This window comes from Lissotriton vulgaris, chromosome 3_1 (assembly GCF_964263255.1).
Source record: "Lissotriton vulgaris chromosome 3_1, aLisVul1.2, whole genome shotgun sequence".
NCBI lineage: Eukaryota > Metazoa > Chordata > Amphibia > Caudata > Salamandridae > Lissotriton > Lissotriton vulgaris.
Window position 1 is genome coordinate 1,140,577,679 of NC_141689.1, and position 26,752 is coordinate 1,140,604,430.

The 26,752-nt window shown below is 44.4% G+C and overlaps 1 protein-coding gene across 1 annotated transcript in view; it reads right to left on the bottom strand.

The window, feature by feature from the left end:
- FAM13A (family with sequence similarity 13 member A) overlaps window positions 1-26,752 on the bottom strand; it is a 1,072,469-nt gene that overhangs the window by 700,923 nt on the left and 344,794 nt on the right. The window lies entirely within an intron of this gene.

A 26,752-nucleotide genomic window follows, 5' to 3' on the forward strand; every position in this document is an offset into this window, starting at 1 on the left:
CCTACTAGCGATATTTCTCTGGTACATGCAAAACTTCAGTCATTTTCCTTGGCCAGAAAAAATTACTACAGTGAAGATTGCTATTTTATGGTACGACACGGAGGCCAACATTAAACAATAATTCCTTTATTGCTACCACTCAGCAGCAAGAAAAAAACACCATGTTCTTAGAATATAGAATCCAGAACCACTAAGAACATTCTAAAACGAATAAAACTTCTTTCCATCAAACACTCCTCCTTCTTTTATTGCTGCTGCTCAAGAGATAAGTACAAATACATTTGTGGGTTTCATTAAGTGATAGTCTTGAATAATATTGGTAAAGATAAGGAAATTATGAATGTTTAGAGTTAAATGTACATGAAAATTAAAATATGTTTGTAATTCAAATCAAATTGAAAGTTTACTTTTTTTAATGTAGACTAATGTCAGATAATTTTTAGACATGATAAACGAACTGTGCTTCTTTCAATCAATTTGTAGTATTTTAGTATGTTTGTTCAAGCTTAAAAAGGATTTGAGGTATATTTTTGAATCACTTCGAGAATTCAAAGTCACTCGTTTTTTTAAATATTTTACGTCTTAAATTGGTTAACTTTACTTTCGATAAATGTTCTGGTTTATTATGTTGTTCTCTGGGTTTATAGAAACGAGGTTTCTGTCGAGGACAATGTTTTAAGGTTACTGTTTAGTTGGACGCGTTTTATGTGTACGTTATTATTTCAAAGCATGGAGGTCACACGCTTCGCTGTTGACAAGAGAAACATGACTAACGTTTTCAGCGCATATGTGTAGATTAAATATTGCGAAGGTGGACTTGCGCGCCTACCGTGTTGAAGAGGCTGTCTCGTGCGGCTCCTCAGCGCGGCGCGAGGATTTCACTGTGCGCTGAGGCTCATTTGGCACCGAGGGGCTTCTGTAGTTACGTCGGTTGCATAGCAATGACGTAATTAAGGCAAACTGAACGTTTTTTTCTATCTCAGCTGTTGAGTGAGAGGATTTTTGATCGCGTAGTTGGTTTTTTAAAGTCTTTAGTGAAGGGAATTGAATCGGTTGGTAGAGCAGTGTGACATTAGTTGTTCCTGGGGGAAATTTTGAATGTATTTTATTTGAGTGTTTATAGAAAGGATATAATAAGAAGTTTTGGTTAACAGGGTTAGAGAAATGGAACAGAGTGAAGGAGCATTCGATGATAAATTAATTAGGCTATAGAAAAAATAACTACTGAAGTATCTTTAAGGATGGAAAAGAAATTGGAATTAATGAGTGCAGCTAAAGCAGGGAGGCAGGAGGAGGAAAGTTTTTATTCTGCACAAGAGAATGGTTCTTCACAAAGAGAAGGAAAGAAAGCTTCTAGGAAAAGGAAGCATGTTTCTAAAAAAGATGAACATGGAAAAAGATCACGCTCTACAGTGGTAGAACATGAGTGTGGTTTTGACAGGCAATTAGTAGATGCCTCGGGAGTAAGGATGGGCAAGAAAGAGGCCCAAGTGAAAATTCTAGTAAAAGTATGCGAAGACATTAGTATGTTGTGAGCGAGGATTTACTCTGAGAGTGCGGAGGTGGAAATTAGCTGTAGTTCAGAGAACTAGGAAAGATGATTTTTCGGGCACAGAAAGTAAGAGTTTAAAAGATCCTTTGGGAGAGAACATGTTTGATCATTTACTAATTAAACATCCTTTTTCACTGGAGTGGACTCCTTCTGATCATGTTGTAAAGTATTTGGAATATTGGATCAGAAGAGAAATTCCAAAAGAAGTACAGGTCAGACTTAGATCCGAATGTCCACGACCCATAGTGGAAAATAAAGTGTTGGTGACTCCGGAATTGGATTGGAAAATGATTGCATTTATTGCAAAAGGGGGCCGAGATCCTAGAAGGGAATTGATAGGGGATTAAAATCTTGTCAGGCTAGGTTGTTGGATGTAGTAGGCCCAGTTGCAAAAATGTTTGATATGGCGGAAGAGGACTATGTGGAACAGATTGATATTGATGTGCAAGAACTCCAGGAAAGGATTCAAAGGGTCGTATGTTTATTAGGAAATGCTAATACGGCTTTAAGTATTGAAAGGAGAAAGAGTATTTTGTTAAAAATGGACCCAAAGTTGGTAGACCTTGCAATTAAGGAGGGAGGTCCTTTGGCTAATGGACTCTTCTTTGGAGACAAGTTCATTAAGGAATTGTCAAGGTATGTAGGTGCGTTTACCAGCCTACAAAAATCTCAGAGGGAGATCAAGAAAGTTTTTAATGAGCGTGTTTTTGGCTTGGCCAGGAGAACGAGGAGCCGGTTCCCTGGCCGAGGTCAAGGCATCACAAGAGGCTCATTTTCACGAGGAATTGGTGGTAGAGGCTAACAGGGTCAACAATTCTACAGAGGAGGTTTCTTTCCACAACGACAACGTGGAAGAGGGAGATATAATAGAGGAGAGAGACGAGGAAGGGGGACAAGCAGTAAGTCCAGACCTTTCTGCTATCCCCTTAAAATTGGGCGGCAGACTTGCACAATTTATTGTTAATTGGAGATCAATAATAGAAGATCCTTGGGTTTTGGAAACTGTATAGGGTTTCAGGATAGAATTTGTGACATATCCTGTTCAGGAAAGAATACCAAATCCAATGCTTTTCAGAAAGGAACAGATGAAGTTAATAGATTTAGAGGTAGAAGAATTGTTGAAGAAGGGTGCTGTTGTAGAAGAAAGAGACAATGTACAAGGTTTCATAAGCAATATTTTTCTTGTGGAGAAAAAGGACAAAGGGGGTATACGTCCGGTAATAAATTTGCCACAATTGAACGATTGGGTGGTTTATCACCATTTCAAAATGGAGGGAATTCATCTTTTGAAGGATGTGTTACTGGAAAGGGATTGGTTGACGAGATTAGATCTAAAAGATGCTTATCTTACAATACCAATTTGGAGAGAACATCAGAGGTTTCTGAGGTTTGTGTGGAAAAACCAGATGTGGACATTTTTTGTCTTCCGTTCGGCCTTTCATCGGCTCCGTGGTGCTTTACGAAGGTTCTTTGCCCAGTGGCAGCTTTTTTGAGAGAGAGGGGAGTGCGTATGATAATATATCTGGACGACATATTCATTATGGATCAGGACAGGGATACTGTAATGTCGCACACGTCTTTGGCAATAGAGTTGTTGGAATCTTTAGGATTAGTGGTAAACAGGAAGAAATCTCAGTGCGTTCCCAGTCAACAGACTTAATTTTTGGGGTTTGTAGTAGATACGGTGGAAGCTGTACTGAAGCTTCCAAAAGAAAAGTTAAAGAGGATACGAAAGGAATTGAAAAATGTTTTGAAAATGAAGAGGATTTCATTAACAATGCTCGCTTGAATTGTAGGACTTCTATCTTCTACGATTCAGGCAATCTTTCCAGGCCCTTTGCATTACAGGGCATTGCAGAGATTGAAGGCATACCATTTAAGGAATCGTTTGAAATATTCAGAGAGTGTTTGTCTTTCACAGGAAGCAAAACAGGAGTTGATTTGGTGGTTGAGAAATATGGAAGCGTGAAATGGGCGAGCAATTTTTGGAGAGTATGCAGATCTGATTATAGAATCAGATGCAAGTCTGGTAGGTTGGGGTGCAAGATATGGTTCGTTAAGTACTGAAGGTCGTTTGACAAGTCTGGAAAAGAATTTGCATATAAATTGTTTGGAATTTTTGGCAAGTTCTTTCGCAATAAAATGTTTTGGAGAGCAGACTTCGAAATGTTCAGTTGTTTTAAGGATGGACAATGTTTCTGCAGTACGTTATGTCAACAGATTGGGAGGACCACGTTCGAAAGGTCTAGCGGATATAGCTAAGGTGTTTTGGGAGTATTGTTTGGAAAGGAATATCTCTGTTCAAGCGGAACATATTCCAGGGAATTTGAATTCTGTAGCAGATTGGTTTTACGATTCAAGCGATTGGATGTTAGACAGGTTGAATTTTCAGAAATTGAACCAGTTTTGGGGTCCTTTTCAGATAGATCTTTGTACGAACAGGATAAACACTCAACTAGAGAGGTTTTTCAGGTGGCATCCGGATCCAGAAGCGATAGGAGTAGATGCATTACTACAGGATTGGAAAGGTCTTCATCCATATGCTTTTCCACCTTTTTTGATGATAAGCAGGGTGACAGGGATGATTCGGAAGTGGAAGGAAACAGTGGTTTTGATAACACCATTTTGGAGTTCACAAGCTTGGTACCCTCTGCGGTTAGAGATGAGTGTGGATCTCCCTAATCTTGTTGGTTTGTTTCAAGGGATTCTGCAAGGCCCTCTGGGGGAGTTTCACAATTTAGTAGATTCAGGTCATCTTCATCTGCTGGTTTGGAAACTTTCAGGAGAGTCTGGAGTAAGCCAGGACTTTCATCTGAAGCTTCAAAGCTCATTGAGGAATCATGGGCTCCAGGGACAAGGAAGGCTTATAAGTCAGCTTGGATGGTTGGTGTGTGGAAAGGGGTTTGGATCCTGTATCAACAGATGTAGTCAATGTTTTGAATATTTTTAACTGAATTGTACAAAAGAGGTTTGGCTTATAGGTCTGTGGATTTATATAGATCAGCTATTTCAGCAGGTCATATTCTGGTAAATTGAATTACTGTTGGACAGGATGTTATGGTAAGAAGGTTATTGAGAAGTATTAGGTTGGCTATTCCGCCTGGACCAAAATATTCTTCTCTTTGGGATGTTTCTGTTGTTTTGAAACTTTTAGAGTCATGGAATAAGAATAGTCTTTTGATTTTAAAAGATTTGTGTTTTAAACTTACTATTTTGTTGTGTCTTCTATCTCTTTTAGAAGGGTGTCAGATGTTAGGGCTTTAGAAGTTACAAGCAGGTGTTTTACTCCTGAAGGTATTTGTTTTTATATTGAACAAAGAACAAAAACAAATTCAACATCTGTTTTTTATCCATATTTTTCGGATCGGGAAAAACTATGTGTGGTTCGTTGTGTAAAAGAGTATGAAAAAAGGACAAGTTCAATAAGACCAGTTGGGGTGGATCAATTACTGATTTCTTTCAGATTTCGATAGAAAGCTGTTTCATCTCCCACTTTAGCAAGATGGGTGAAAACGCTAATGGAAGATGCCGGTATTGATATAAGTAAGTTTGGTGCTCATTCAGTTAGAGGTGCTGCTGCTTCAAAAGCAAGGATTTTAGGAGGAAGTTTGCAAAATATATTAAAAACAGCTGATTGGTCAACAGATTCTGTTTTTAGGAAGTTTTATTTCAAACCTATTGAGAGTGCTGCTCAATGTATTGTTGATATGCTTTGAACTTGCATAATGTTGGCCTCAGTGTTGTGCCATAAAATGTAGATTTTCCACAGCCTTGGTGGGCTGAAAATCTGGATTTTATTAAGGACACAAAGGCAAATATTATCCCTCCCTTGTAACCCAGTCCCTAATATTGTCTTTATGCAGGTCAAAATTCTAACTGAATGGGAAGATATTGGATTAATTCTCATGACATCGTTGGTGAAGAAAGAAGACGTTGTTCTGGATCTGTTTTTCTAGTTTAAAGACTATAATATAGAATATAATTAATTTTTAACTATTTATCAGGCAATGTCAGAAGGATGAGTGTTTGGTGGAAAGGAGTTTTATTAGTTTTAGAATGTTCTTAGTGGTTCTGGATTCTATATTCTAAGAACATGGTGTGTTTTTCTTTCTGCTGAGTGGTAGCAATAAAGGGTTTATTGCATAATGTTTGCCTCCGTGTCCGTAATAAAATCCAGATTTTCAGCCCACCATGGCTGTGGAAAATCTACATTTGTGAGTTATTTCCACTTTTTTGTCCTATATGGATTGGTCAACCTCTAACTACCTGAGGTTCATTTGAAGCTAGATCGATTGTGTAGGAATTGGGTGGGTGACTTACAGGAAGCTCTTGCCAGACCCAGAACTGTGGATCAACAGGCCTCTCCTGAGCACTGTCAAGCATCCGACTCTCTTCATATCCAATGTCAAGCTCTGAGATTGCAGTGAGTCATAACTGGCTCCAAAGGAAAGCTGGAAGTTGCCTTGCCACACTAGTGAACTGGAGTCACTTAATACAATTGAGCAGTATCTGTTAAGGCTATTAGACTTCCATTGAGTATCGGGTAAGAGTTGCAGACTTTGTCCTGTTAGTCCATGTGTCTACAGCCTTGTGTACTTGAAACCAAGGAGCTAGGTTGCTTTATCTACACCTCTGCTTTTTGTTTCTTTGAACTATTGTGGTTGTTTGCAGAGTAAGGGTCTGAACAAGGATGGCAAAGGAAAGCCTTTCTAGTGTATTGGTGTATTGTATCTGTACAGCTAAACTGGGGTTGGAATATTGAAGGTGAATCAGCAGATGCCATGAATGTTGGGTGTATGTTATGTGAATCTATCTATTTAAACTATCCTAAGTGTCACACATCTGCTCTACACCATGAGGGTTATGCCTTCTAGCAGATGGTTCTGCCTACACTACAAAAGCTGAGGTGGGAAACTGTGCCCACTGACGAGGTAGATGTGTTAATGTTACACCTGTCTGGATCAGATTTGCTGTTCGGCATAATTGGAGCTAGACAGTCCTGGATTGGAGTTGATTTTCAATAACATGATCAGGGTGTGTTGTTTTCGTGCATTCCTTGAGTTGGAGATTTGGCTTTTTCTCTTCTGGACTGTTTCAATGGGTACTGCTGCTTGGCTAAGTAACCATGGACTTGTCTTTAGATATATTGGGTCCCTAGGATGAAGTTTGAGAATAATTCGGAAGTGCTGCCGTTTCTTGGTTGTTAGATCTTTATTCCTCTATGCCTAGGTGCTGCTAATACTCAAACTACAAAAAACATTTTTGTCCAGTATAATCTATAGATTAAACATATATAGCCTGGTGAAGTCAGACCTGGAGACTGGTCCTTCTAGCAAAAGGTAGATCCACATCAAACATTACTTCTAAAAGGTGTAATCCTTCTGTATCACTAGACCTCGGCTAATGAGCCATTGCACTGAATCTCCTCCCATACTGCTTTTACAACCATGGTCTGTGGCCTTAATCAAGGATACCCTAAGTCTTTGGCTTTGGTATGAGTCTTCATTCGGTTGCTTTCATTGTGCCTCGCCTTCAGGTGCATGTAGCAATCTTGCACCGCTGGGCACATTGGCCTCAGTCTTAGTGTCAGTTCTTTCTGAGCGAATGTATGACGTTACAATGCATACATTGACAACGCATACCATCACAACGCAACTTTTACAACGCAAGATCCCTTACAACGCATGCCATTACAACGCAGATGCTATTACAACGCATGCCATTACAACGTAAGTATAGGCAAGTATATAATTTTATTAAAATTAATTTAATTTTAATTTAATTACAATTTTTAAAAATAATTTATTTACATTAATTTTTATTTAATAAAATTTAATTTACTATTCTAAATCCAGGGGGTGTAAATGTAGGGTAAGTACTGGATAGTGTAGAGGTTAAAATTACTATTCTAACTCCAGGGGGGTGTAATAGTAGGGTAAGTGCTGGATAGTGTAGGGGTAAAAATTACTATTCTAACTCCAGGGGGGTGTAATAGTAGGGTAAGTGCTAGATAGTGTAGGGGTTAAAATTACTATTCTAACTCCACAGGGGTGTAATAGTAGGGTAAGCGTTGGATAGTGTAGGGGTAAAAATTACTATTCGAACTCCAGGGGGGGTGTAATAGTAGGGTAAGTGCTGGATAGTGTAGGGGTAAAAATTACTATTCTAACTCCAGGGGGTGTAATAGTGGGGTAAGTGCTGGATAGTGTAGGGGTAAAAATTACTATTCTAACTCCAGGGAGGTGTAATAGTAGGGTAAGTGTTGGATAGTGTAGGGGTAAAAATTACTATTCTAACTCCAGGGGGGTGTAATAGTAGGGTAAGTGCTAGATAGTGAAGGGGGTAAAATTACAATTCTAACTCCAGGGGGGTGTAATAGTAGGGTAAGTACTGGATAGTGTAGAGGTTAAAATTACTATTCTAACTCCAGGGGGGTGTAATAGTAGGGTAAGTGCTGGATAGTGTAGGGGTAAAAATTACTATTCTAACTCCAGGGGGGTGTAATGGTAGGGTAAGTGCTAGATAGTGTAGGGGTTAAAATTACTATTCTAACTCCACAGGGGTGTAATAGTAGGGTAAGCGTTGGATAGTGTAGGGGTAAAAATTACTATTCGAACTCCAGGGGGGGTGTAATAGTAGGGTAAGTGCTGGATAGTGTAGGGGTAAAAATTACTATTCTAACTCCAGGGGGTGTAATAGTGGGGTAAGTGCTGGATAGTGTAGGGGTAAAAATTACTATTCTAACTCCAGGGAGGTGTAATAGTAGGGTAAGTGTTGGATAGTGTAGGGGTAAAAATTACTATTCTAACTCCAGGGGGGTGTAATAGTAGGGTAAGTGCTAGATAGTGAAGGGGGTAAAATTACAATTCTAACTCCAGGGGGGTGTAATAGTAGGGTAAGTGTTGGATAGTGTAGGGGTAAAAATTACTATTCTAACTCCAGGGGGGTGTAATAGTAGGGGGTTTAATTAAAATACATTTAATTTTAATTATTTAATTTAAATAAAATTAAATTAAAATATTCAAATTTATTATAATAAATTAAATTATAATTATTTTAAGAAAAGTAATTGAAAAATAAATTAATATTATTTTAATTAAATACTTACCCATACTTACGTTGTAATGGCATGCGTTGTAATAGCATCTGCGTTGTAATGGCATGCGTTGTAATGGATCTTGCGTTGCAAAAGATGCGTTGTGATGGTAGTGCGTTGTAAAAGTTGCGTTGTGATGGTTGCTTCCCTTCTGAGCATGCTTACATGGGGTTTTCCACGAAGTCTTGTCTACCTCTGTCTTGTAGCTTGCTAGGTAGCTTCATATTGGAGTTCAGTCCTGGCGCTTTTTATTTTACAGATAAAGTACTGGGTGTGACCTAAATGAGGGACTAATATTATATTAGTAGACTGCATTGATACAGCCAGGAGGAGGCCCCTAAGCGCCAGAGAGACAGGCATACAATACACCACGGATGCATTCTGGGTAACACAGACAGCGCTGAAGAACAATGCCTCGCACAGGGATGACAGGCATCTGACATCATCCTGGCAGCTCTCCATCAGTGACCTAAGACACGTCAGCATCCTTCATCGGGCGCGGCGTCCCTGTGCGGGCCTGAAAGCACACAGTAATCACATTTCCCAATGCCTGTCGTCCTGTCTGAAACCTACTGTCGGGAAGCTGCGGTACACGCCTCCCCGTGCGCCGGCCTCTATTGAACCCTAGCTGCCGGGGACTGTGTGCATGTCAGCTACACATACACCATACCCTGTCCCTGACGACAGCCGGACGTGTCAGAAAAGTAATGGCCCACCCTATATCAGGATTACAAACTATCAGGTTTACAGGCGGCGTGAAGTCACCCTGCACCCCTCTACTCCCTACTCACACTGTACACGGCCTGCTTGCGTGGCGGGGGGGAGGATGCAGTCTTGCCTGGTCAACTTTACCTAGGTACCGGTACCTTTAGATAATAAATTGCCTCAGAAACAACAAACCTGCAGTATGAAACACGGTATTAACCAGTGGTGCGCACGCACCACAGAGGAGCGGGGGCGCGGGAGCTGGTTGTCTGTGCCACGCTGATGCGCGCGTTAGACACCAGTGGGAATGGGCGGAGCAAAGGCGGGAAATGCGCCCGCCTTTGCCCAATTGCGTGCCGTTTATTTTATTAAAAAGCACGCTAAAGCCAATGACGGGCTGGGAAAGCAAAACCACACGCACAAGCGTGTGGTCAACTTTCTGAAGCCCGTATAAGAGGTCTCGCACTGCACGAGAAGTGCTGCGCACAGCAACGCTAGGCGCAAGACCTAAACAGGCATCTCTTATGCAAATAGTTCACTAGTGCAATGCCTTAGTGTTATGAGTGAGCCCACAGTCGGATTACACACCTCAAGCATAAATTCCCTGATCCCTGGAGACTCATGGTCATGTATCGGCTTACTGTCGCTATTTGGGTAAGTGCAGTATTTCTTTGCATGTTCCCATTTATTAGGTTGAGCCTGGCGTCGCAGCGCAAACGCTGTCGCCTGCGAGGCTTATTGTTATCCACATGCCTCGTAAGTGGGACAGGAGATGGGCATGCGCACAGCTTTTGGCGATTTGCACAGGTGTACTAGCACGTACAGCCACACGTGTGCACATCTCCTGTCCCAGTTCAGTCCTCGCAACCCAGCATGCACTTTCACTTTTAAACACGCGCAATGTGCCTTCATCGGCGTAACACCACTGGTCAAATGGAGAATCCCCCACTCACCTGGTCTGCGGGGGGATTCCTCCTGAATGGCGGCTGGCTGCGGTCCGGTTTTGGAGCACTCCTGCTCCTCTATACTTCTGGCAGCAAGACGCGAGGCTCTCTCTTCAGTCACTGGAGCGCCGCACTGCCATCTGCTGCTCTTCACCCGGGCCCCCTCCTGGGACCCGGGACTTCAGCTCCCACACTTCCTTTCTGGTGCCAGGTCTCCCTCTTCACCACGAGAGCCTCGGAAGGGGACAGGCGCTGCTTGCACAGTCCACACGAGCCACCACTGGGCACGAGCTGCAGAGCTCGCGCAAGCTACATGTACTGCGCATGCACAAGCAGCTCTTTTTTTGAGGGAAGAGTCAGCAATACTGTTTTTGTTGTATAGGAAACCCCGCTTTCTCTTCTTCCTTCCTGTGCCAGTCAATCCTAGGCAACACGCTGCATTTCAAGAGGCAACAGCCTGCCCTCGAGAAGTTTGTTTGGCCTCGTGACAGACCGGCATGCCTACACACTGGGGCAGAAGTAGGCGAACACAATTGACCGCTCGCAGGAAGAGAGACAGACAATAGTGTGTTCCCATTCAGGAAGCCATCTTTGCCCAAAGCAAGAAAACATTTAGCTATTTTATATATTATGCACTCGCAAAATGCTGGTGCGCTCAGTGCAGTGAATAAATAACATGCCTGGCACACGAGCATTCGTTCACCCCCGGCTCAAGTTAAGCACTGCTCATCAGAGCACCTGCCCACGTCGCTCCCACCTCCCACAGTGCAGGATGCTGTTCTCACAGTGTAACGCAGGAGCCCTTACCATGAGATGAAGGACAGCGGCTGCCTACAAAATAACGTAGCCGTGGCAGCTTATCTGTGTTCCTGGGGTAAAACATTGCCAAACTGTGTTTAGCGGAAGGCCCACTCCCACACCTGTCATAAAGGGAGGCCTTCTTTAATTGGCTGACTAGCTCTCCAAATGACAGTGCACAATGTAGCACACAGTCGCCATCATTATACGGGTTGCCAAGGCGCTCTTTTTGTAAAACCAATGTGTGCTTGTCACAAGAAAAATGCAAAAAAAAATCTGCTTGCATTGGTTTCTACCCTTCCATAACATTATGTCACATGCCCCTGTGTCTTTGAACCCATTTTTTTTGCACAAAACAGAGGTGCTCTATAGAAACAACGTCCTTTCTTAGCTATTTAACATGACAACCAAGAATTTGAAATGAAAATAATAATATATATTTATACACCAATCTCTTAAAACCCACCAACCTATGGCAGATCAACGTGACGCTTCTGTATTTTACGTCGAACGATATTACCCTACACGTCAGTAGAGAGGGAGGCATACTGGTATAACATCTTTTTGAATATGACTCCAGCATAGTCTTTCTGCAGCAGACTCCTAGTTTTATTTATTTTTGCTTTTTTCAGCACATTTATAACCCTAAGGTATTGGAGCGCTTAAGATGAGCACCAGTTACGTTACACGTTACTTTTACCCAACCTATTTCAAACATTAGACTTTTTCAAATAAAGTGTTGCAGTCTTTTCCTGAAAAATATTGAGAGGGGAACCCTCAGAAAGGCACTGGATTTGGTCAAGTTAGCTAGGTAGGCGGTATAAAACATTTTTTCGGGCTTCTACCAGCTTCCTTTGCAGCCCTGCGGAGCTACTGGTTTCGAGCACAGAATAAACTCCCATGCACCGTGTGATCTTAATCGATTTTCTTTCTTGGACTGCTGGTGCCAAAACGTACAAAATCGCCCAACTATTAGCAAATACTTCCCCTGACAAAAAGTCAGACTGGCTTGTTTAACACAGCTGTCCTGTCTCTATTTCTTAAAAAAACTTAAGAGTAGTCCAGACTGCATTATCATTTTTTTGTGTGTTTTCACTTCGCGTTTTGATGCTTCAACTTTATGTGGAGTGATGGTCAGAGCTGCCTACTTTGGAAAAGGGGGAACCAGCTTCGAGTTTTGGCGTCTGAGGGTGTGAAGGGGTTGTGCCTATCCCCCTCCAATCTGCACACTTCATCCTGGCTCTCTTCTCTGCATCTTAGAGTGTGCGTGATTACATGTGTGCGCGCGTTCATATATGCACGTGTGTGTGCGTGCGTGGGCCTGTCTGATTGTGTGTCTGGATCTGTATTTGTGTGTGTGCATGAGTGGGTCTATGTGTGTTTGTTTGATGGCGTGTGTCTGGATCTGTGAGTATGTGCGTGTGTGATTGTATGTGCGTGCCGTGTGGATCAGTGTGTTGGATGGTGTGTCTGGATCTATGAGTCTGTGTGCTTGTGAGTCTGTGTGTATTTGTGCCTGCGTACGTGTCTATGCTTGTGTTTGCCCTTGGTTAAGTGTGTAAGTCTTTGAGTACAAGTCTGTATGTGTACGTTTGTGTTTGTATGTTTTGACATGTGCATAAGTGTTTCATATTCAGTCCCCAGCAGCAGGAGGCGTTGTCCAGCATCATCCATGACATCTTTAGACCTCACTGGAAGTGATGCTACAACCCAAAGGTCACAGGTTCCAGTCACTTTAGTTCCCTTTCTATGCATACCTCAACCAACGCGGGGATCCGTAACCTCTGACTATTTTTGGGGCATTTTAGGCCTGATTTTTTCTTTTAAAAAGACTATCAGATTAATTTAGAAAACCATTTATATGCGAATTCAAAGACTCTGATTCTCAAAATGTACATCTTTCACATGCACAATGTATTTTCAGAATGTAAAGCAGTCACTGTGCACAGTGACTTCATTGCAAACTGAGAATTATATACAAGAACTTATGTCTACTTTTAAATCAACAGGCTTCTATAACTGTTGTGCGCCTACGCAAAGACATCACAACTGGCACCCCTGTCTACTTGACTAACTAGTTTGCCATCTTTAGTTGCCTTGACACACTCGCACGAGGGCATAATCTGAATGGAGTTGACGAAATGCAAAAAAAAATAATTCCTGCAAGCCTTCTCTATCCATGTACCAAGAATCTGGAACAATCTCCCCATATCCATTAGGACTGCCCAACCCTGTTCCATTTTAAACAAGCATTTTGTTGGAACTGGGGTCACCAGTCCCCTAGGGTAGCATGGCACGAGCGGGTAGGCATCAGAAAGCTTATGTGTAAAGCAACCATGCAGCACACGCAACCACTGAGTCAGAAACATGGGCACGCAATTAGGGACACCACTCCAGTGAGCTTATGTAAAAACTCAAGTTAACTTTATTAAGGTAGATAATCAAGTAGATGGAGCAGGATCAGGGTAGAAGAAGTTCATCATAAAATTAGCTTATTAGCTTTCTATTAAAGTACATATGTGAGAACACTTGGCAATAAATACTGGATGAATAAATAATAAATATTAAATATTAAATAACCACAGGCCTGACCTTGGCCTGGTTTCTCATCATCACCTGTAAGAAATACATTATAAGGTCATGAATACAACACTGCGTTAAGTAATGAGGAAACATTTCACTAAAGGTGTAACATCCTAATAGCCTCAGCCTTAGGCTCCTCCTCCCCTATTAGGGGTAAAACTTATGAATGCATAAAGGATGTTTCATAAATAACTTTAGTCTTCAACAAATATAACACTCAAGAGGCAAAACATTTCATTAAAAATAAATGACCTCTTGTGTAGGTTAAACCATCTCCCTATTTAGGAATAAAACACCCCACTGGGGAAAACCAGCATTTCATTTAGGCATTTCAACATAGTGTACATAAAACATTCCCTTAAAGGCAGAGCATTTCTCTATGTCACATTCTTTGTTAGAAGTTAGGCCCTTCCACCTTACATGAGTGATAACCAGCTGCTCAATAAAGAATCAGGTATGGTCTACTGGTTTACCCCCTTGGAGGTGAGTAATCAACTTTTACTTGTAAAACACACTCCTGTAGGAATAACGTTTTCTTAGATAACTGACAGGCATCGCCCTAGGCAGAGTTAGACATTTAACTACCCAGTGCCAAATATTCCTATTGGGTTTTCCATCCTAATATGCAACAGTGCATTTCATCACTCCTCTAAACAGGAATACACATTTCCTTACTCAGGAATCAACATTTCCTCATGAAAGGGAAAACATTTCATGTAAGGCCATTCAATTCTTTATGTCACTAACTTATTTAAATAAAGAATAAAACATTGCCTTACCCAGCATTGGGCATTTCCCGGAGTTATACTTAGGGAACATTGCACTTGGCATCTTACCCTTCCCTATGCATAGGTAAAACATTACAGTACATTTGTCATTTAGTCAATATTAACACTCTCAGGTCTGTTAATGTAAATTAAACTTCAACAGTGCACTTGCTTAGACTCCAGAAATACTGTGTATGGATACTATGCAATGTACTATATTCGTCTCCCCCAGCACCAGTATTCCCTCCTTCTTCTTACTACATAAACTCTGAGGATTCAAATATACCAACTTTACATAGCCAACAGCAAGTTTTCTGGGATTATCCAAGAACTCAACTCCAGTAGACGAAGGGGGGCAAACTGTCATAGGATATCGAGAGCCAAGGGTTTTATATTGACTTTATGCTACTGGAACCCCCACTGGTGATCAGGCTTCTTGAGTCAGCCAGTATTTTAATTGTTAAGACTTTCGTTTCCAGGCTCTCCTCCTCTTGTTCTTAATTATGGACAGTGTAGGGAAGAAGCTGAACGCGTAGGAGGCCTGACCAGCTCTCCCACGCTACCCCACACTCCTCCCTGCTTACTTGAGAAGGGGGGCCGGCAGACGGATCTTCCGCCCACCCCCTGTACCTTGGGACCGCTTCTCTCCACACACACTCGGTCTCTCCGCCTCCGGAGAGAACAGAACCGGAGCGCTACACACAGCACATCAGCCGCTTGACAGGCTTCTCCTCACACCCGGATCTGTCCCTCGGCGCGCAGGTCAGACGCAATCACTCGCCGAAGCCGCCTCCTCACAGCGCTCCTCAGCCGAGAGTGACGACGTCAATTTCCACACCCCCGGCCTCCACTGCGCATGCGCGGGGGAAAAGCGACTCCGCTCCGGGCCTGCTTAATCCTCGGCCCCTTCTCTCACCACAGTCCCACAACTCAACGGGGAATTGGCGCGCTGGCACCGGGAAGGAGCACTGCGCTCTCACTTATCCCAGGATTCACCGGACGCCGACACAGAGCGCGACAGGTGCCCCCAGGGTCCCGCTTTCGGCGCTGGCCTCACAAGGTTGCCCAGGCTCAAGGGAATCCTCCACTAGGCTCCAACCACTGGTCCATCAACACAGGGTCGGCTCCCTGCCAGTTCTGACCCAGGTAAGAGGTGCCCAGCGCCACCCAGGACAACAGTTATCTTCTTGTTTTCAACCGGAAAAGGGGGGATCAAAGGAGCTTCCACAGAATGAAGCCTCAGGGTCATATGCAGAGCGCTTCACCAGGCAAAGGTCATACAGCGCTTTCTCCACACAGTTCTCAGCGCAGATGAGGGGGCAGGTTATAGCGCTTCTCAGGCCACAGTTTTTCAACTTCTCAGCGCTTCACCTAGGGCAGCCCTGTTGTGCAGTTTCTTCACTAGCGCTTCCCCAGTGGGTTTAAAGTAAAGACAATTTACACAGGACCAGCCATCTAACAGTGGCAAGTTGGCAAAGGGAACACAGGTGTCCTCAAGGAGCGCAGGGGAGGATCTCAGCGCAAATACCTGGTTTAGTCCTTATTAGTCCTGTGAGGATTTAGTTTTCTTCTTGGCGTGGTGTTTCTTGCGCCCTTAGTTTAGTTGCTTGGTTTCTTGTTCCTTGTTTTAGTTGCTTAGTTTCTTATTCCTTGAAGGGGGGATAAATTGGTGGCTGGTGTTCCAAGTTCTTCTCAGCCAATCCCTTCAAGTGGTCCCTGGGGGTTCCCTGCCGCGGGGCTAGGTCAGTGGGGGGGGAACAGGATACCTCAACACTTGCAAAGCAGCACACTAGGCCCTGTCATTCCAGCATCATAAGACCCTGCCCTGACCCCCACTGCCTATCCTCCTGCGTAGGTACTTCCCCAGGTCTTCTCTCCTTCTTCCCCTCAGGAAAGTTCCCTCCCTTTCCTTTTATAGTGCCAGTTGACAGTTGATAGTGTCAGTTGGTGTCAGTTGGTGTCACCTCACCTCTTCCAGAAGGTTCCAGAGGCTTCCGGAGGTTCCACCATTCTACCTGTGGACAGGCTGGCAGGCTAAGATGGATACATTGCCTGAGGGTTCCAGCCTGCCCCTGGCTACTAGAATGCGCCCTCTAAACCATGCTGCTGCAGCAGTGGTCTGTGGCGGCCATGTTAGGTGTAGAAGGTACCTGCATTTTAACACTAGTTTTAAACTAAACAGGGCATTCTCCACCACCCAAGGCCTACACACTGTTGTTTCCATAGGGGCATTCTAAATTAACAGGGGATAAAAAGCGAAAAATTTCTGGGGAAAGGGCCAAGTCTCACACATCTCCCCCCCAGCCAAAAGCCAGGGTAGACTGGTCATTACCTTGACGGGCTTCCCTGCTTGGGGCGGAAAAAGGTGGACGCAGGCCCAATACCACCATGACATCCTCGCTAATCCAACCACCCCACTGGTGTTCCTAGTGGGATGCGGCCAGGACAGACCTCCAATCCGGATGTCTCTGGCCCTTACTCTCTCCCAGAGTGGGGGGCAGTCGCCCCAGGCCCGTGGTACCTTTTTCCACTCTCCTCCTCAACCTAGGGTCTAAACCCTTAAGTTGAATTGGTGACAGGGGCGAGACTTACCTCTCCCTGCACCCCCTCCCAGGGTTCCGCACCCTCCCTCCTAGATGACACATCGGGACAGCCTAGTCTCCCAACCTGGTGTCCTCTTAAAGCACACGCCAGGCCCAGTGACCACAGCTGGGGCACCTCGGGACACCCCTGGGAGTCACAACCGGAGGAACTCTGAATACAGAGATTCCTCCCGCCAGGTCAGGCAACCCCTGAACCTGGCCACCCAACCCAGGATCTTAACCCCATGGCTGGACCGGTGCCAGAGGAGAGTCTTTCCTCCCTCTGCACCCCCTCCCAGAGTTCCGCACACCCTCCCACCTGGAGAGGTACCCCTGGGAGTCACACCGGTAGGGTCCATAGTTACTGGAACCCCACCCTCCAGGTCAGGCAATTCCTGATCCTGAAACCCCAGTCCAGGTCCTTCCCCCTGTGACTGGTCCAAACCCCGAACCTCGGGTACGCTGCCACCATGGAAGTACCTGGCACACATGATTTCAAGGCCTTCAGCTCTAACTCTTCTAGCTGAAGCCTGTGCACCAGCTTCCTCTCATCCATTGCAAGGCTCTCACTCTCCCTCTCATGCTCTAACCTCTCTGACGACACACACCCCCTTCCAAGGTTCTCTGGTGTGCCCGCCTCCCTGGGTGTGACCTGCCCCTCCTGTCCCCCATCCCCTCTGGGTGGGCTCCTACCCATGCCCTCAAAGCGGTACGGAGTTCCTTCTTCCCGGTTCTCCGCCCAACAGGCACCCCCATCCCCTGACAAAACTCCATTATGCCAGGTGGGGACTCAGATGAATCTAGGAAAAGATACCAGGACGTGGGTGACAGGATTAGGTCTAAAAGATCTTGATACACTCACAGGCTAGACAGTGGAGGGGTCAATTACTTTGGCTTACACACAATAATTGTGCAGCCCAATTGCTGTGCACCCTGTCCCAATGGAGGGTGCTGCATGGTCACAAGTCCTGGATCCCACCGCTCGACACCAATATGTTGGAACTGGGGTCACCAGTCCCCTAGGGTAGCATGGCACGAGCGGGTAGGCATCAGAAAGCTTATGTGTAAAGCAACCATGCAGCACACGCAACCACTGAGTCAGAAACATGGGCACGCAATTAGGGACACCACTCCAGTGAGCTTATGTAAAAACTCAAGTTAACTTTATTAAGGTAGATAATCAAGTAGATGGAGCAGGATCAGGGTAGAAGAAGTTCATCATAAAATTAGCTTATTAGCTTTCTATTAAAGTACATATGTGAGAACACTTGGCAATAAATACTGGATGAATAAATAATAAATATTAAATATTAAATAACCACAGGCCTGACCTTGGCCTGGTTTCTCATCATCACCTGTAAGAAATACATTATAAGGTCATGAATACAACACTGCGTTAAGTAATGAGGAAACATTTCACTAAAGGTGTAACATCCTAATAGCCTCAGCCTTAGGCTCCTCCTCCCCTATTAGGGGTAAAACTTATGAATGCATAAAGGATGTTTCATAAATAACTTTAGTCTTCAACAAATATAACACTCAAGAGGCAAAACATTTCATTAAAAATAAATGACCTCTTGTGTAGGTTAAACCATCTCCCTATTTAGGAATAAAACACCCCACTGGGGAAAACCAGCATTTCATTTAGGCATTTCAACATAGTGTACATAAAACATTCCCTTAAAGGCAGAGCATTTCTCTATGTCACATTCTTTGTTAGAAGTAAGGCCCTTCCACCTTACATGAGTGATAACCAGCTGCTCAATAAAGAATCAGGTATGGTCTACTGGTTTACCCCCTTGGAGGTGAGTAATCAACTTTTACTTGTAAAACACACTCCTGTAGGAATAACGTTTTCTTAGATAACTGACAGGCATCGCCCTAGGCAGAGTTAGACATTTAACTACCCAGTGCCAAATATTCCTATTGGGTTTTCCATCCTAATATGCAACAGTGCATTTCATCACTCCTCTAAACAGGAATACACATTTCCTTACTCAGGAATCAACATTTCCTCATGAAAGGGAAAACATTTCATGTAAGGCCATTCAATTCTTTATGTCACTAACTTATTTAAATAAAGAATAAAACATTGCCTTACCCAGCATTGGGCATTTCCCGGAGTTATACTTAGGGAACATTGCACTTGGCATCTTACCCTTCCCTATGCATAGGTAAAACATTACAGTACATTTGTCATTTAGTCAATATTAACACTCTCAGGTCTGTTAATGTAAATTAAACTTCAACAGTGCACTTGCTTAGACTCCAGAAATACTGTGTATGGATACTATGCAATGTACTATATTCGTCTCCCCCAGCACCAGTATTCCCTCCTTCTTCTTACTACATAAACTCTGAGGATTCAAATATACCAACTTTACATAGCCAACAGCAAGTTTTCTGGGATTATCCAAGAACTCAACTCCAGTAGACGAAGGGGGGCAAACTGTCATAGGATATCGAGAGCCAAGGGTTTTATATTGACTTTATGCTACTGGAACCCCCACTGGTGATCAGGCTTCTTGAGTCAGCCAGTATTTTAATTGTTAAGACTTTCGTTTCCAGGCTCTCCTCCTCTTGTTCTTAATTATGGACAGTGTAGGGAAGAAGCTGAACGCGTAGGAGGCCTGACCAGCTCTCCCACGCTACCCCACACTCCTCCCTGCTTACTTGAGAAGGGGGGCCGGCAGACGGATCTTCCGCCCACACCCTGTACCTTGGGACCGCTTCTCTCCACACACACTCGGTCTCTCCGCCTCCGGAGAGAACAGAACCGGAGCGCTACACACAGCACATCAGCCGCTTGACAGGCTTCTCCTCACACCCGGATCTGTCCCTTGGCGCGCAGGTCAGACGCAATCACTCGCCGAAGCCGCCTCCTCACAGCGCTCCTCAGCCGAGAGTGACGACGTCAATTTCCACACCCCCGGCCTCCACTGCGCATGCGCGGGGGAAAAGCGACTCCGCTCCGGGCCTGCTTAATCCTCGGCCCCTTCTCTCACCACAGTCCCACAACTCAACGGGGAATTGGCGCGCTGGCACCGGGAAGGAGCACTGCGCTCTCACTTATCCCAGGATTCACCGGACGCCGACACAGAGCGCGACAGGTGCCCCCAGGGTCCCGCTTTCGGCGCTGGCCTCACAAGGTTGCCCAGGCTCAAGGGAATCCTCCACTAGGCTCCAACCACTGGTCCATCAACACAGGGTCGGCTCCCTGCCAGTTCTGACCCAGGTAAGAGGTGCCCAGCGCCACCCAGGACAACAGTTATCTTCTTGTTTTCAACCGGAAAAGGGGGGATCAAAGGAGCTTCCACAGAATGAAGCCTCAGGGTCATATGCAGAGCGCTTCACCAGGCAAAGGTCATACAGCGCTTTCTCCACACAGTTCTCAGCGCAGATGAGGGGGCAGGTTATAGCGCTTCTCAGGCCACAGTTTTTCAACTTCTCAGCGCTTCACCTAGGGCAGCCCTGTTGTGCAGTTTCTTCACTAGCGCTTCCCCAGTGGGTTTAAAGTAAAGACAATTTACACAGGACCAGCCATCTAACAGTGGCAAGTTGGCAAAGGGAACACAGGTGTCCTCAAGGAGCGCAGGGGAGGATCTCAGCGCAAATACCTGGTTTAGTCCTTATTAGTCCTGTGAGGATTTAGTTTTCTTCTTGGCGTGGTGTTTCTTGCGCCCTTAGTTTAGTTGCTTGGTTTCTTGTTCCTTGTTTTAGTTGCTTAGTTTCTTATTCCTTGAAGGGGGGATAAATTGGTGGCTGGTGTTCCAAGTTCTTCTCAGCCAATCCCTTCAAGTGGTCCCTGGGGGTTCCCTGCCGCGGGGCTAGGTCAGTGGGGGGGGAACAGGATACCTCAACACTTGCAAAGCAGCACACTAGGCCCTGTCATTCCAGCATCATAAGACCCTGCCCTGACCCCCACTGCCTATCCTCCTGCGTAGGTACTTCCCCAGGTCTTCTCTCCTTCTTCCCCTCAGGAAAGTTCCCTCCCTTTCCTTTTATAGTGCCAGTTGACAGTTGATAGTGTCAGTTGGTGTCAGTTGGTGTCACCTCACCTCTTCCAGAAGGTTCCAGAGGCTTCCGGAGGTTCCACCATTCTACCTGTGGACAGGCTGGCAGGCTAAGATGGATACATTGCCTGAGGGTTCCAGCCTGCCCCTGGCTACTAGAATGCGCCCTCTAAACCACGCTGCTGCAGCAGTGGTCTGTGGCGGCCATGTTAGGTGTAGAAGGTACCTGCATTTTAACACTAGTTTTAAACTAAACAGGGCATTCTCCACCACCCAAGGCCTACACACTGTTGTTTCCATAGGGGCATTCTAAATTAACAGGGGATAAAAAGCGAAAAATTTCTGGGGAAAGGGCCAAGTCTCACACATTTGTAATGCAATAGGTCTCACATTTGCGAGAGTTTAACTTATGGGCATTGTAAATGACAATGCCTTTTATTTACGTTTAAAAAACCAACACATAAATAAAAGGCATTGCCATTTACAATGCCAATGGCTCAAACTGTGAGACCTATTGCATTGCAAATTCTTGTTTACATAGCCTCTGAAATTGATTAATACTGGATTTAGATCATGCTATAAGCTGATGACCTCTTGATCCTATTGAAATTTTGTCTCTCTGACGTCCCACTAGGAATACGCAACTTTTTGGTGCAGTATTTATGCTTGAACTAAAAACAGGTTTATAGGTAAGAATGATGTTCGAGTAAGAATGGTACAGTACTATGAAGCACTTGAAAATATCGACGTACAAGGGGAATCCTTTGAAAACAAGCACTGGCAAAGCCAATAGGTCTCTTGCCAGCATCCACAATGCAGTGCAGCGGTAACAGTTTAAAAAAAAAAGCCTTTGACGCAGCAATTGGTGTCATTTTGTAGGTTTGCGCACCACGCATGCAAGCGCCTACAAAATGACGTGGGCACATTTTTTTCGTTTTCAATCCAAGTTGGATAGGTAACATAATAAAAAAAAACATGCAAAAGCTTTTTAGGTCTCGCGACCTATCGATGTGCGCAAGCGCATCGAGCGGAGCGAGAATTCAAGTGGCGAAAATCATCGTCAAACCAAGGGCTTTCAGCCCCGCGGTTTTCATGCAGTTCACGTGAACCACGTGATTAAACATGCACGCGCATCGGCAGCATTTCTCCTGCAGGCTCGCAAAAGGCTCTCCTCCCTCCCCACATCAAAGTCATCAATCACCCTCCCACAGGCTTCCCCAGCGCTGCCCCGCCACCTGCTTCACGGCCAGGCCATCTGTTCCCTGCCAGACCTCGTTTAACTTGTTCCCTGCTTGCCTCTCCCCCGCCCCCCCTCCCCCACCACAGCAATGCCGAGGGCTGGTTTCACTTTCAGCACGGAAGACTTGCCTGCTTTGCCAACGCTTGTTTTTATTAATTTTTTTTATTCAATGCTTGTTGTTTTCGTCTTCTTTTGCATGCCCCATGTGTGTACATGTACTGGCGGTCTGCTTGAGTATGGTTGCAGGTGGAAGATATTTCATCGGTTTACAGAAGGACGCATTCATCTCGTGTAAGCACACATTTGAGTCACAGGATATTGAGCCAGCTCGCACGAGGGCGGTCCGCTTGGGCCACCTTGTTTATTTATTTACTTAGTTGCACAAGCGTGGTCCGCTTCGACAGTGCTTGTTTATTTATTTAATGACTTAGTTGCACAAGCGCAGTCCGCTTCGCTCTCGTGTCTCTTTCCTGCTCTCTCTCTCTCGTGGTTCTGTTTAATATCCGTCTCCTTAAGTCTTGCTCCCTCCTCTCTTTCTCGCATCTTTCAGTCTCTCTTCCAGTCTTGCCGTTTTGCCTCTCTCTCGCTTGCTGTTCTCTCTCTCTTGCTACTTAGTTGCACAAGCGCAGTCCGCTTCGCTCTCGTGTCTCTTTCCTGCTCTCTCTCTCTCGTGGTTCTGTTTAATATCCGTCTCCTTAAGTCTTGCTCCCTCCTCTCTTTCTCGCTTCTTTCAGTCTCTCTTCCAGTCTTGCCGTTTTGTCTCTCTCTCGCTTGCTGTTCTCTCTCTCTTGCTGTTCTCTCTCTTGCTCTCCTCTCTTTCATTCTCACTCTTCTCACTTTTATTCTCGCTCTTTTTTATTCTTGCTCTTCTCTTTCATTCTCGCTCTTCTCTTTCATTGTCGCTCTTCTCTTTCATTCTCGCTCTTCTCTTTCATTCTCGCTTTTCTCTTTCATTCTCGCTTTTCTCGCTTTCATTCTCGCTCTTCTCTTTCATTTTAGCTCTTCCCTCTCTCTCTCTCCTGCTCTTTTCTCTCCCTCTCTCTCTCTTTCAGCCTCCCTCTACCGGCACTCACTTGATCTCTTAAACACACAGAGCTCCATCTTCAGCCCATGCCTTTAACAGGCGAGTGAGGCGGAGGAGAGATGCCCCAGCGGGTTGTTACCACCAGTGCCTCCACTGAGCGGCACTGCCTCTTTAGTAGCGTATATCGCCCACGGCCGATGTGATGACTGGTTCATGCTGGCTTTTATTTTACAAAAGCTTAAATTAAGCACAATCAGTGAAACATTGAATTGCATTTGTTTTCAAGTTTAGCCCCTTTTACACTGAGGCAGATTGTCAGAGGCTGCTCATTCAGTCACAATTCCTCCTGTGTTCCAGAGCGAGCCCAGCACGCAGGACGCTGTTCTGCTTATAACCGAAGGGTGTACGTCTGGCACAGGGGCAACTAAAACAGTTGCCAATCGCTTGGGCTATCAATTTCATTCAGGATCATCTTGGGTTGAGGTCCCTTAATTGTTACATTTTCCAGAGTTAAGTACATGAGCAGGGTGCCTTCTGATAAATTGAAAGTGTAATTTTTGTACAGGTTTGTGCACCAAATTATTACTAGCTCACTTAATGGCTTTGTTGTAATGCTGTAATAATGTGGAAGTGCAGTGAGTTACACAAAATGAGGGGCCTCACTGCAAAATGTGGTCATTCGTAAACACTGTGGGTTGTATGTTTTCTAAAGCCCTATGCCCCACTTGATTTCGACCCTCTCACCCTCTTGGTTGATCTTGTTTGGTATTTTGTAGCCACAGAGACCAAGTTATTTTAAAACCTACATAAGAACTAAGCCCTACCATCATCGGCTCTTCAGTGTTATTAAGATTGTTGAACAGGTTTAAGGGAGATTGTTGACTGCCACTTTATAAGTAACTGCCTTTATGTTGAGCCTCTGAATTTATAGTAATCTAAATTGTAGTGACTCCAGAGCCAAGTGTAGGTTGCAACAAGCATCACTCTCGATTGTACATCTATAATGCATGGCTGTATGCAACAGTTCAACTTTTAAAGATAGGATGTTTCTGCATCCCGTGTTTAGGTAATCTTACAATGGCTAAAAGGGCAGTAAAATAAAAACACCTGTGGCTGCAGGATTTCACTTATCAATGCCCATTAAACAAGCATCCAGCCTTGACTATTTTTTCCCCCGATATGTCTATCACTGTCTACGCCCTTTCGCAGTCTGTTGTTAATTTTGTGGTCTGGAAGTAGTGGGGCTTTATGCTAAGCTGCCCTTTGGATGTGTTCCTCTATTGCAGCATCTTTCTTTTGCCATGTTTCTTATTTATGCAGTGTCCTCAACAGCAAATGTGGCTAAACACATTGGAGTGTTTTGCATAAGCACCTATTACATTACACAAGGTCAGATCCTGCGTATCTTTTGTATGTATTTATTTAGTTACTTATGCTGGAAAGTGCATTGCTAAACACGTATAAGGTCCCAAAGGCCACTGCAAATCAAAACACATAGGTAACACATACAATTCGGACAACATAAAATAACAACATATCACATACATACACTCAGTAATACATAGCTATAATACAATACCATTAGCAAAGCAAATGGCTTTAACTTAAAGGCAAGACCTGTTCGCAGTAGGAAAGTTGGAGCTATTGGTTTTGTAAATGACAAAGCCCTTTATGTTTTTAAAATGAAAAAAAAAATAAAAGGCATTGTTATTTGCAATTGTAATAGCTCCAACTTTCCTACTGCGAGACCTATTGGCAACGCCAGTGCTAGTTTTTTAATGCAGGAGGGCAAGGGGTGTAACACGTTGATCGGTGGAGGGAATGGCAAAGCCACAAGGTGGTGGCTGGGGGAACGATGAAGAAACAAGGGGCAGAACGCCGAAGCAACAAAGGAGAGGACGCAAAAGCAACAGACGGACGGGAGCAAAAGCAAAACGTAGGTAAGGAAAGCAACACTGAGGCCGTGGGTGAGGAAAGCAATAGGGAGAAACACACAGGTGAGTGTAAGAGGGAGGAAGGCAAGAAGAAGCAGTTAGGCAACAGAAAGCAAAGCGGAGTGCAGGAGGAGAGACGTACACAAAGGAGACGGTTCAAAAGTGCATGCACTCTAACGGAGTGCTTCACAAACAAAAAGTCATGCTTCAAACCAGGCAGTGGAAGCATCAATGACAGAAAATCAAAGAGACTGTAAAAAAGGCAATGCTCCATTGAGGGACAAACACAAGATTGACAAGCTGGGACACTAAAAAGAAGCACCCAAATGAGTGACAAGGAAAACTAGCCGATGGTAATTAATGGACAGGACCCCAAGCCCTTCTATATTCTTGGTAAACCTCAATATGCCTGGCAACAGACAGCGCAGTCTAGTAGGCTTGGCCGGAAAAGACCTCCTGACCTGAGCTGGTTTTCATAGATGCCAATGTCATGTCTGTTCCACTTCCAGTGAAGATTTGATTTCTGGGCACGCTTTTGCATTTGTATCTGGCAGTATTTACGGAGAATCAGGGAGACTTGAGCCCTGCCTGCACATTCTTACATGTGATATTATATTGTCCTCATACCACTTACTTGCTTTGTTCACCAATGGAACAGACGGAAGAATTTAATTTATTGCGATGCAGAGCGGTCACCTTTTTGGAAGTGATGGAGGCAATAGGTAGGAGGCATTGTCACAGGAACACACTGAAGAATTTTATAAATGTGTTAATTTTCTAACCAAGCGTAAGTCTTTTTGTTTTTGTTAAAACAACAAATTTATCAACTCAAGGGTCCCAGTGGGTGTCACAAGAGCCTAAAGCCATTCACACCAGTTTATTAGCGCTGGGAAACTTCAGTGTCTCTATTCTGCATTCTTTGATATGGCAAGACGGAGTTTGGGAATAATATTGCTGATGATTTATTTTGAATGTTCTATTTACCATTGTCTTCTAATATTTTTTGAAGTGTATTGTTTATGCTGACCAGGATCATTAAATTCAATATATGCAGTATAGTGGAAGGTTTGAGAATTTGTTAGACACTGGGTTGAGTGTGCACAATAACACACGGTTCTAAGACACTCTACGATGCTCTACTCTGCACCACTCCACTCTACACCAATGACTCTATGCCAGTACCCTCTACTCTACCCCCACTCTACTGACCTCCACTCTACACCACTCCATTACATGACACTTGGTGCCACCCTAAACCACTCTACCCTACTGCACTCTAAGCCCTACTCTAAGCCACTGCACTCTACAACACTCCACTCTACTGTGCAGCACTGCATTCTTCGCCACTCAACTCTACTGTGCACCATTGAACTCTACACCATTCCACTCCACTGTGTGCCACTGCACTCTAGGCCACTCCACTGTGAGCCACTGCACTCTATTCTGCAACACTCTATTCTACGCCACTTCACTCTAAACCTCTATACACCAATCTGCTATGTGCCAATGCACTC